Consider the following 11,931-nt stretch of genomic DNA (forward strand, 5'->3'; position numbering starts at 1 on the left):
GTGCTGCTGTTTAATTAACTCGAAGGCAGACTCCAGTACTCGGGGAGTGAAAGATGAGTGTTTAGGGGAGGGGGTGTGGGTAGTAGGATTCGAACCACTGGAAGCCAGCTGATATCCATGATGGTGTATCGGGGCTGGCGGATGGGATGGGATAGCATGTGCTTTTGTTTTGTTTTGTTTTGTTTTTAGTAAAATGGGCATTTTTGTCCACATGGGCTCTTTTTTAAATGCTAGGAAAAAACGGTTGAAACATGATTGTTAGCTTCTGACCCTAGTGCCCAAAACCTTGCTTGACTCACACAAAGGCACACTGCAGAGCTGCCTCATTGGTCTGCTGCAAACGCATCCCACAGCCCTTGGTCAGCAGAGTCCACCTCATTTGTCCCTACTGGTCTGACACACATTCTCGATGAAAATGAGTTCAATGGCTCAAGTACCACATATATGTCTTTCATTCATTCTTCTTGGAGCACCCAGCCCATGCCAGCCACATCTGACGAGATGAAGATCCTGAGATGAATAAGCCAGAGTTTCTGCCTTGAAGGAGCTGTCCAGAGAAAAAGAATGCAAATATATACGTGCATAAGTTTATTACAAGTTTTACGGATATAAAGGATGTATAGCACACAATTTACCAATAATTACAAAATATAAAGCACTCTTTAAACATTTTTTAATTCCAATACAGGCAACATGTTATATTAGTTTCAGGTGGACGATAGAGTGATTTAACAATTCTGTATATTACTTGACGCTCATCCTGGTAAATGTACTCTTAATCCCCTTCACCTGTTTCACCCACCCCCCCCCCACCTCCCCTCTGAGAACCATCATTTTGTTCTCTGTAGTTAAGAGTGTTCTTGCCATTTGTTTCTTTTATTTGTTTCTTAAATTCCACGTATGAGCGAACTTATATGGTATTGGTCTTTCTCTGACTGACATTTCCCTTAGCACGATACCCTCTAGATCCATCCATGTTGTTGCAAATGTCAAGATTGCATTCTTTTTAATGGCTGAGTAATATAGTCCATTGTGTGTGTGTGTGTGTGTGTGTGTGTATAAAATATAGATCGCATCTTCTTTATCCATTCACTTGTCAATGGACACCTATCGGTGGGCTGCTTCCAGAATGTGGCCATTGTAAACAATGCTGTCATAAACAGAGGTCTGTGTATCTTTTCAAATTAGTGTTTTTGAATTCTTTGGATAAATACCCAGTAGTAAAATTACTGGATCATGTGGTAATTCTATCTTCAACATTTTTTAGAACCTCTACACTGTTTTCCACACTGGCTGCTCCAGTTGGCATTCCCACCAATGGTGCATGACTGTGCCTTTTTCTCTACATCTTCACCAGCACTTGCTGTTTCTGGAGTTTTGGATCCTAGCCATTCGGAGAGGTGTGAGGTGGTATCTCACTACAGTTTTGATTTGTATTTCCTTGATGATGACTGAGGATGAGCACCTTTTCAGTATCTGTTGGCCATCTGTATGCCTTCTTTGGAGAAATGTCTGTTCATGTCTTCTGCCCATTTTTAATTGGATTATTTATTTTTTGGGTATTGAGTTGTATAAGTTCTTTATATATTTTGGATACTAACCCCTTATTGGGTATGAAATTTGGAAATATCTTCTCCCATTCAGTAGGTTGTCTTTTAGTTTTGTTGATTGTTTTCTTTGCTGTGCAGAGCTTTTTATTTTGATGTAGTCCCAATAGTTTGTCTTCGCCTTTGTTTTTATTGCCTCAGGAGACATATGTGGAAAAATGTTATTAGGGCTGATGTCAGAGACACTACTGCCTGCACTCTCTTCTAGGATTTTTAGGAGCAGTGCATTAGGAGCGAGTATTCTTATGTTTATTTTTAGTATGATTTAGGCATAAGCTTTTATAATTTACTCTTTAATAATGCCTGTATTTAACAATTGGCTTGCAAAAAACCTGAAAATGGTAACAACTGTTTTTTTTTCCAGATTTTATTTATTTATTTGACAAGCGAGAGAGAGATAGAGAGAGAGAGAGAGAAGCAGACTCCCTGATGAGCAGGGAGCCAGATGTGGCCGGTTGCAGGACCCCAGGATCAAGATCTGAGCCAAAGGCAGATGCTTAGCCAACTGAGCTTTTTTTTTTTTTTAAAGACTTTATTTATTTATTTATTTGACAGACAGAGATCACAAGTAGGCAGAAAGGCAGGCAGAGAGAGGAAGGGAAGCAGGCTCCCCGCTGAGCAGAGAGCCTAATGCAGGGTTCCATCCCAGGACCCTGAGACCATGACCTGAGCCGAAGGCAGAGGCTTAACCCACTGACCCATCCAGGCGCCCCCAACAACTGGTTCTTTTTTTTTTTTTTTTCTCTCTGCTGAGCAGAGAGCCCGACGCGGGGCTCGATCCCAGGACCCTGGGATCATGAGCTGAGCTCGAAGGCAGAGGTTTTAACCCACTGAGCCACCCAGGCACCCCCCCAACAACTGGTTCTTAAGAGCAGGTACAGGCCAGTCCCAGCACACCCCTGCCCTGTATCCCTCCCCTTTAGGTGGGAAAGACTAGTTTCTTCTCCTAAATGCTGTGACACTTGGCTGCTAAAGTGGAACGTAGAAACAGGTGCTCAGGACACGTTATACTGAATGAATGAAGACACTTGGAAGAATAGCTATTTGCTATCATCAAAGTGTGCCCTCATTTTTTTGGTGTGTGCGTGTGTGTGTTTTACAAGATCATACAATCAGATGTAGAATAAGTATATTTGAACTAGCAAATACCGTACCTACTACAGTCAGTCCTGTTTCTCGGCTGCAGTGTGATTTTCTACCTTCCCTCTGACCGCGCACCTTGCATTTTGAAGCCAGGCCCCCAACATGCGATCCTACCTTGCTCCATTTGGAATAGCCCATAATAAAATTAACTAAAAAAAACCCCAAAATGCCGCATGTTCCTTAAGGCCCCGAATGGAATGTCTTGTCAGATGAGCACTTGCTAATTGGCTAGCAGGGGTCTCGTCACAGTGGATTTGTCTCACCAGCTTCCGCAGGTGGTTTCTACCAGCAGACACTCCCCTTCCTCCCTGCAATTAACGAGGGGCGGGGTCTTCCATTTCTTGCGCTGATTCCCAGAAGCTGAACAGCAGAGCCCTCCCATCCGCTCTCATCTGAGATGGTCTTCTGCTGGGAGTGATCTGCTTGGGGGTTCAGAGAGGCAGGGACAGAGGCAAGGGTAGCACGGGATTGGAGTCGCAGTTCTGCAAACGCAGAAGGCGGCCATCCATGCCATGGCGGGGGACTCCGAGCGTGGGACTGCTCCTGTGGCCTCCATCCCTCCTTATTTATCCTCGCCCACTCGCATGGCTAATGAGTAAGTACCAAGAGCCTGCCTGGAATCTGAGCAGGGTGAATCTTCCCAAGAGTTAAAACCCTTCATTGACGTTTTCTTACAGAAGAAAAGCATATTCATTGCAGAAGACAAGAGTGAAATGCAGATCAGTGAAAACGAGAGAAAAACATCCCTAATTCACCCTGTCCAGGATACCCACTGTCGTGTTCCAGGCTCTTCGGTGTGTATCGAACCTGTGGCTGCAAAATTGGGATCATACTTAACAGAATGCTGTTTTATTTTCATTTTAACAAGGCCTTTGTGCTGGTCCTGGGAGGGGAACACAAGGTCCCGTTAGACTCCTTGGAATGGAGGGAAATAAATTCTACCCCATGGAAATCCAGGGCTAGAATAGAAGAAACCAAATGACTGGTGCCGTTCCTTCTGCCTGGAATGTTCCCTTATCCCTGAGACAAGGGAATCTGAGATTTGGGAATCTTGTCACTGTTTTTTTTTTTCCCCCTTTCCTTTGGTCTTCTTTGCTTTAGAATCCTTAATTTTGGAAATTGGACTACTGCTAATAAATTCGTATTTCTGTGATTATTTCCTTTAGCTGACTCAGTCAGTGGTAAAAATATTTTTTTAAATGTGAACATAAGTTACCTTTTTGGGAGGAAATGCAGAAAAGAGCTTTAGTGTACTTTGCATCTAAAATAGAGGAAGGGGGGTGCCTGGGGAGTGCGTCTGGCTTGGGTCATGATCTCGGGGTCCTGGGATTGAGACCCACAGCAGCCTCCCTGCTTCTCCCTCTCCTCCCCACTCATGTTCTCTCTTGCTATTTCTATCTCTCTCAAAAAAATGAATAAAATCCTAAAAAAAAAAAAAACAACTACAGGAAGCAAAAATAAAATAGAATAACATACAATAAAAGAAGCAGCATTTTGCTGGGACCCTGGCAGGCGGAGCCGAAATCAGGCTCTTCCACACAAACCACTCCCTGCTCTGACATTGGAGGTTTACAGTAAGTCATCTTCTGTCACTGAGCAAGGCCACCCACTCCCCCACCCCGACCCCAGATGCTAGGATTTGGCTCTGATTCCAACCGCAGGTAAATGTGACAAAAGGAGGGTGCAGCCTTAGGTGGTGGGGAGGAGTGGGCAACCTGGAGAGAGCAGATGGGTGGAACCGGCATCCGGAGGGGGTCTGTACCCCCCCACCTCTGTTCTTTTTTCTGGGTGGTCACACCCCACTCCCACCAGGGGCTTAAGTCCCAACTGCTCTCTCCGCTGAGCTCCAGACTCTCCTGGCCAACTTCTTACCAGACAGATCTATGGATGGCCTGCCTTCCCTCTTCACACTCCCTGTGTCTAACCCTAAACGACTAGAGGTGACACCCTCCCCCATTCCTGCTCCTCTCCTTGCGTTCTTGGGAACGGTGACCCCACCCCTGCAGCCGGTTAGGTCTGTCTCCTGACTATCCCTGTTGTCTCCTCTATCCAGCCCACACTGCCACTGGCTCGATCCAGGCTCTCCTTACTGCTCCCCTGCGAGGCCACTGTACCCTCCTTTGCTGTCCATGTCCTGGCCCCCTCCCCTCCCCCCTGCAACCAGCGCCATTACTGTGATCTTGCTGCCGCCTTGCTCTTGCTCTTGGACTCCCTGGACCAGCACCAGGACCAGCATCACCTGGGAGCTGGTTAGAAATACTGAATCTGGGGGCACCTGGGGGGCTCAGGTGGTGAAGCGCCTGACTCTTGATTTTGGCTCAGATGGTGATCTCAGGGTCATGGGATCGAGCCCCACGTTGGGCTCTGCTCTGGGTGTGGAGCCTGTTGAAGATTCTCTCTCCCTCCGCCCCTCCCCCTGCTCCTGAACATGTTTTCTCTCTCTCTAAAAAAGAAAGAAAGAAAGAAAGAAAGAAAAGGAAAGAAAAGATATGCAGAATCTCAGGACCCATATTTTCTATTAGTAAGGATCCAGTCTGTATACAAAAATTTGAGTAATTTCCATTACCTTGAAATCTTCTTGTAATACATGAGTGAAAGGACAGATAAAGTGTGTGCATCTGCACAGTGGAAACTCACTTAGGGAACAACGCATGAATGGCAAAGGCATTAGGATGAGTGAAAGACTAAAGTCTCAGAAGGTTGCTGTAGTGTGATTTCATTTTTGTAACATTCAAGAAAAGACAAAACTCTAAGGGCAAAGTTCAGTGATTGCCAAGGGCCGGAAGGAGGGGGAGATTTGACTACAGAGACACAGCGTGAGGGAGTTTTTTGAGGTGTTGGACGTGCTCTGTGTCCAGATTGCGATGGCGGGTTCACGTGTCCATACGTGTCTCAGCACTCAGAGAACTGTGTACCAAAGAGAGCCACGGGGGCCGTATGTAAATTATAAAATCATAATTAATTAATTAAAAAAATGACCAATGATAACAGTGAGTTATAAACCATTGACTAAGATGGAAAACCATGAGTTCATATTGACATAAGGAAGTCGATAGAATGTATCTTTTCCCCAACACTTACTAATGACGAAGGGAGGAAGATGAACTTTATGGTGGAGAAGCCAGGCTGACTGACAGTAATGGAAGGATTAATGTTAATACCATCAGCGGGTTTGCTGCCTGACTGAGACGCAACTGAAGAACATGGCGGGGCGGGCTCTGCGGACGTGTGACCTGTGCAGCTCACATGGCTGAATGCTCTGCCGCCGCCATCTTGAAATTCTTAGTATTTCTAAACAAGGGGTCTGCATTTTCATTTCGTTTCATTTTTGCACTGAGCCTTGCTGGTCCTGAACAAGGCCTCTCTTTTGTGATATTCCTGCCAAAGACGTAAACCTGAACTTGGTCCTGATGAAACTTCAGACAAAGCCACATTGTTTGGGCATTCTTACAAAATGAGTTTCCTGTCGTCTCCAGTGTCAAGGCGTGGAAGTCACTGAAAGACTGGGGAACTGTTTCATGTGGAAGGAGACAGAAGAAGATGTGGCTGCAGGCAGGATTCAGTAGGCTGGAAAGCATGTTGTTGAAACAGTTGGTGAAACCTGATGGGGGTCTGAGGTTAGATAGAAGGACCGTGTCGTTGCTGACTTGCTCATCCTGATGGTTGTGGTATGATTGTGTCGGAAGATGTTCTGGTTGTAGGACTTCCAAACTCAACTATGTAAGGGTGATGGGGCATCATGTTGACAACTTATTCTCCAACAGTTCGGGGAATGAAGTCCTTTGTATTCTTTCTGCAACTCACCATTACCTTTGCGATGGTTTCAAATCAGAAAGAGTGATGGTGGAGTAGAATTGGGGGAGAGGGAGGACCTCTCTGATAAGGGGACATTTGACCAGAGACCTGAAAGAAATGGGGAACCAAGCCACTGGGAGTCTGGAGGAAGAGCATTCTTGGCAGAGGGAACAGAATGTGCAAAGGTTTTGAGGAGACTGTTCCACAAATAGACAGGAGGCCGGTGAAACTGCTGTAAAGTGACAGCATGGGAAAGTGGCAGGTGATGTGGCCAGGGAGGTAATGGGAATGAAATAAAAATCCCAGTAAAGGGATGCCTGGGTGGCTCAGTAGGTTAAGCCTCTGCCTTCGGCTCGGGTCATGATCCCAGGGTCCTGGGATCTAGTCCCGCATCAGGCTCTCTGCTTAGCAGGGAGCCTGCTTCCTCCTCTCTCTCTCTCTGCCTGCCTCTCTGCTTACTTGTGATCTCTGTCTGTCAAATAAATAAATAAAGTCTTTAAAAAAAAAAAATCCCAGTAAGGATTTTGGGTTTTGTTTTCTGTGCTGGGACGTACTGGGGGGTGGAACCCCACTTATGTTTTATGAAGATCACTCTGGCTGCTGTCTAGAAAAACAAGACTGGAAGCAGAGAGACCAGTTGGGAGACTATGATTCACTCTCAGATGGACATCTGGGCTGCAGGAGCCTCCAGGAGGACTTCGAAGAGCCACTGACTGGGCCACAGACACAGCCCTGGGATCATTCAGCCCCAGCAGCAGCAGGCCTACCTGACTCCTTCTATCTCTCATGCCCATCTTCCCTGGGAGGCCTGCCAAGAGGGCCTGGCATGGAAGCTACCCGCCAAAGGGCAGCTCTGATTGTGACTTGCCAGGAAGGTTGAGAAGCCAGTTGGTTGCATTTTTAATCTAATTTTTCTATTATTTGACACAAGTGCTAAAGTGTCCTTTTAAATTAATTATCGTAGAACCAAAGACAAGCTCAGGGAACAATATTGTAACTGTCAGATCTTGTCTCCCTCCCAGGGGCTGCGTGACACCACAAGCTCTACTGTTCTGTGTAGGAGGCCCTCAGATGAGTGGGTCTGGAGGGTTTATCTGGTTCCAACCAAAGAAGAAGAAATCTGTGCCTTGACTCCTGATTTTTGAACTTACCATAAAGGATCTTGGAGAGGAATGATTCCAGTTCCCCCCTTTTTCTGGACCCAGCAGTAAGTGACAATTTATTGCTTGGTTAGTTTTGTTGTGCCCCAGACTTACTTTCAATAGTCATCAAGTCCCAGTGGAAGAAACCCAAAAACCTTGATTTGGGTCCCAAGAACTATGTTCCTTATGGTTTGACATCATGTGTTCATTGCAACGAACACAACTCAGACCCGCGCCTGTCTTTCCTTGGAACCCCCAGTGATCTCAAATATGTGTCTAAAAGACAATTTGGTGTCTCCTTTGTGTTCGTACAATGATGTTTTAATCTGTGGGGTGATGCTTTTCAAACACAGAGATACACTTATAGTGTTAGATTTAAAGCTCACTTTTTAAATCCAAGACCAAGCTCACTCTCGAAGAGCAACATTTCAAAATGTTTCTCTTTGATACATTTGATCCTACCTTTGATAAATGCATTATCTATTTTTTTTTAAGTTTTTTAAAACAAATTTATTTGGGAGAGAGCGCATGAGCTGGGGGGAAGGGTAGAGGAAGAAGCAGGCTCCCCACTGAGTAGGGAGCCCAACTCAGAGCTCAATCCCAGGACCCTGGGATCATGACCTGAGCCGAAGGCAGATGCTTAACTGACTGAGCCACCCAGGCGCCCCAACACATGTCTATTTTAAAGTGCCTTTCAAATGTGATCCTAAGCCTCAGATAGTTAATCCCCAGTTTTTAAAACAGCGAGCTGCGTGATTAGTGGATGATCTGATCTAGGATGGAGACAAAGCCAGTGACTTTGGCAATGAGGCAAGCAGTTAGATTTGAGTGATTTCCAGAGATATGCTCTGCCTAACAGAGGTCGTGCCATGAGTTTTGTTGGCTTGGGAATGACGGCCCTGGCTCTTCCTTGGCCCCCAGTACCCATCCATATATCCACTGACCACGGTGAGTTTCAAATTTTGTTCAAAGAGATTTATACCGTTCCAAGAGTAGAGATGAAAATACGATCTTCTTCCTTAATAACATTTTAGGATTATAATTCTGGGGCCGATAAAACATTTCCTTCTAAAAATGCCAACAGGAAGAGCTCAGTCTTAAAAGAAAAGTGCTAGCATGAATTTAGCCTTTCAGACAATTTGCAGGAATCCCGAGGCACGCTACAATGCTTCCATCTGTCAGATTTGTCGTAGCCCTTTTATTTGTTGGCATTTTCCGTGACCACGACTTATCTTTTGGTCTTAACTTCCTGACAACGATTCACGGGTCTACTTACTCGAGATACATACTTTTGCTACATTTTTTTTTTTCTGTCTTAATAGAATGAAGAAGAAAACTCAGAACATCTGGGTCTCGCGTGTGCGAGCCACGTGACTTTAAGCTTCTGGGCACGTTAATATTCTCGTCTGTGGGTTTGATTCTCATTTGTGGGTCTGCTGGCTATTATGAGCTGAATTGTGTCCTTCCCTCAAATATCTCTATTGAAGTTCTAACCCCTCAGTGTCTCAGAATGCAACTGTGTGGTGGTAAGGTCTTGAGAGGGGGTAATTAAGTGAAAACAAAGATTTTAGGTTCTGGAGTCCTTAAAAGAAGAGGAAATTTACCCACAGACATGCATGGAGGATAGACCACATGAGGATCCAGGAAGAAGATGGACATCTGTCAGCCCAGGCAAGAGGCCTCAGAGAAAACCAACTTGGCTGACACCTTGACCTTAGACTTCAAGCCTCCGGAACTGTGAGAAAATTTCTGTTGTATCCACCAGTGTGTGGTACATTGTTATGGCAGCCCTAACAAATTATACAGATTTTGGTATTGGGGGCTGGGTGCTGCTGTAACAAATGCAAAAAAAAAAAAAAAAAAAAAAAAAAGAAAAGAAAAGAAAAAAGAAAATGAGAAAAGTAAAAGTGGCTTTGGAACTGGGTAATGAGTAGAGGCTGGAAGAGTTTTGAAGCGTGTGTTACAAAAACCTACATTGCCTTGAAAAGACTATTGGTAGGAATGTGGATGTTCAAGTTGATTCTGTTGAGGACTCCGATGGAAATGTGGAATATGTTATTGGGCACTGGGAAGGCCATCTTTGCCGTGAAAAGAACTTGGCTGACTTGGGTTCTAGAGTTTTGTGGAAGGTAGAACTTGTACATAATACACTTGGATGTTTAGCTTGGAGATTTCTAGACAAGGGGTTGAAGGTGTGGCCTGGTTGTTCCTGACTGCTTATAGTAAGATGTGAGAAGAGAGGGAAATTTAAGAAGGAACTGTTCGGCAAAGAGGAACTAGAACTTGAAGATTTGGAAGGCTCTGAACCTATCCGTGCACTGCCTTTTATCCTACAGGGTGGCTCTGGAGGCCAAAGGTAATAGGGTACTCACAGTATAAGCACTTTATAAATCGCAAACTGTTACACAAAGATGAGATGCTCCAATGTTATTATTGCCTTGTGTATTTTTATAGCTTCCTCAAGAGGTGGAGGGAGAGGAAAATGTCAGCATGGTTATTTTTTTCATTTGGGATGTTTGAAGTCTGGAGAGAAGAAGTGATTCATACAGTAATGCCATCAAATCACAGAACCTGGATGAGGCTGGAATCTTCAAAGACTCCGTTCCCTGCTCTTTCCAATATAACATCCTCTCGTACCAAAGACTTGCAGATTTCCAGCAAATCAGATCAACAAGCATTTAATTACACACCTTGACCAGCAGACGGCTAGAACCAGCAAGGAACACAAAATAAATGGAAGGCTTGTCTCCGTATCATCCAGAAAGCAAAAAATAACTACATGTTTCAGCTAACAGACTACATAGTGGTCTTGGGGTGGTAAATTTCCAGCTTTCCACACCAATTAATTGGTTAACCTATAAAAGCAGGTTGGCTATCTCCATAGCTTTTTTCTTCTTCTTCTTCTTCTTTTTTTTTTTTGAAAGTCATAAACACAAGTAGTTTTGGAGTTCTGAAAGCTTTTATTACGATTTTTTGTTAGTTTGCCAGAGATGCAATTTCCCCCTCCTTATCCCTTCCATAATTGCCTTAGAAGGAAAAGGTTTTCAAGAGCCAAGCCTGAAAGGTTATGATGGGGGAATGTTTGTGAATTTGGTCACGGAGTTCATTAAAAATGGTCCCCAGTATGAAAACCTTCTCAGGAAGAGTAAAAGTACCATTCTGCGGATCCCGTTTTTTTTTTTTTTTTTGCAGTTGTGAAGGCATCTAGAAAGCTGAGGGATGAAGTCGAGTTCAACCCGGTGAGAAGCTCCAAGTCTGGGAACTCTCGTTCAACCTCACCATTGCTTTTGTAGCAAAACCATGTCTGTGAGAGCGGAGGTGTTAAAATTCTGTCTTCTCCTTTTGCACAGAGGTCACTAAGGTTTTGCAGATCATAATAAGGATATTAATGAGGATGATGATGATGGGAAGGCAAAGGAGGGGAGCTGGGAGAGAATTGCAGGACACTCTGCAGCCCTTCTCGTCGTGTTGACAAGTCACCAGCTGCACAGACAATTCCCACCAGTATCCTCAGGGGTGATGCCAACTGATTGATCTTCGTGGGCATGTGTGCTTTCTTTTTTTGGTTGCTTTTTTTTTTTTTTTTTTACAAACCTTTTGCTTTCTAATACACTGGCTCTCAAGCAGAAGGTCCCCAGATATGCTGACCACCCCTCCCCCTGTCAGTACAATTCTGAGAGGCGGTATGGACATAGACTCCGAATCCCATCAGTGATTTAAACGAGTCCTGTGGTGGATTATGTGGTGAAGTGTAGACTCTTTTTTCCCTACTCCCTTTCGATGTTTCCGTTTGGATTTCCATGTATTTGGTTGTCATAAAGTAGGAGACCTAAATCAACATATGACCTCAAACTAAGGGTGAGCTCTGGACAAGTCTGCCCAAGAAAGCAAATCTGTTCTGATCACATAGCCCGTCTTTCACGTTGCTCCCGCAATACTGGGTAGTGATATGCCTCTGATTGTCTCTCAACCACTCCTAAGGCAAATTGCTAAGATCTTACCACACCTTCTTTGGGCTTCCATTTTTCCCTTTGACATCCTCATTTATCTAGTTCCATCTTTGCCTATATTCCATAGAGGCTGTGTGTGAGACTGTGTGTGTGTGCATGTGTGGCGTGACATCTGTGAGTGTATGTGCATGTGTGGTGTGGCATGTGTGAGTGTGTATGTGCATTGTGGTGTGGCGTGTGTGTGTGTGTGCATATGTGGTGTGGTGTGTGTGAATTTGTGTGTGTGCATGTGTG

This window comes from Enhydra lutris, unplaced genomic scaffold, assembly GCF_002288905.1.
Source record: "Enhydra lutris kenyoni isolate GAN:26980312 unplaced genomic scaffold, ASM228890v2 scaffoldscaffold48, whole genome shotgun sequence".
NCBI classification, from domain to species: Eukaryota; Metazoa; Chordata; class Mammalia; order Carnivora; family Mustelidae; genus Enhydra; species Enhydra lutris.